Source organism: Otolemur garnettii, unplaced genomic scaffold, assembly GCF_000181295.1.
Source record: "Otolemur garnettii isolate 467f Iridium unplaced genomic scaffold, OtoGar3 scaffold00010, whole genome shotgun sequence".
Taxonomy (NCBI): Eukaryota; Metazoa; Chordata; class Mammalia; order Primates; family Galagidae; genus Otolemur; species Otolemur garnettii.
The window spans coordinates 29,224,753-29,225,605 of NW_003852405.1; positions in this window are offsets into that span (position 1 = coordinate 29,224,753).

An 853-nucleotide genomic window follows, 5' to 3' on the forward strand; every position below is an offset into this window, starting at 1 on the left:
GAACCGGAGAGGCTGGGACCAAACCAGTGGACTGTTGTAGGCAGTTTTACGTGTCCACCAATATGGCCAACTGTACCTTTTTTTGTAGGAGTGACCGTCTTCTCCACTTAATGACTGTACATGTGAATAGGTACAGATGGTTCCAATGCACTCTGGGAACAGCTCTGCCTTACTAATCCCAGGTCACAGGTGCACTGTCGCACTCCATGCAGTGAAGCAAATGGGCTCCTTCTGTTGGCTTCTGACATTGTTTCTGACTTGTCATCTCTCGGAGATTAAAAACACTGTTGATTTAGCACCTCTGTGCATTCAATTTCAAAATCTTGGTCATTTTATATGTCTATAAATATCCAGCATAAATACCCTTTCTCTTTTGTTGTTCAGACTGCCACAGAATTTGTTAAGTACTTTCTAGTTTCTTTTATTTCTATTAATAGCAAACTAGTTTTGTATTGAACCTGTGTTACATCTTTCCCACATTCTCTAAGATTGGACATATCATTTTCCTTATCTGTCTGTTTGCTTCATTTAACCAGCGCTCTAAATTATTTTGTTCTATACGGAAGGTCTGTATGATCAGCTGTCCCGTGATAACAGTCTGCTGATGGGCCTTACCCACTGCTAAATTTCTGTCGAGGCATTTCGTTTTGAAACACTGGATCCATGGTCGTGTGAGAGAACTGGTGATGTAATTTGTTTTCTGTTTTAACTGTACCCACATCCAGCAGCTGATTCTTCACTCTTACCCCAGTTCTACGGTGAAATTCCTAGCCTGGGCTTTCTTCTGAAACAGAGAAGGTAGTTCTAACAGATGGGTAGAACTTATGCCCCTGGGGAGAATATTCATCCTCAA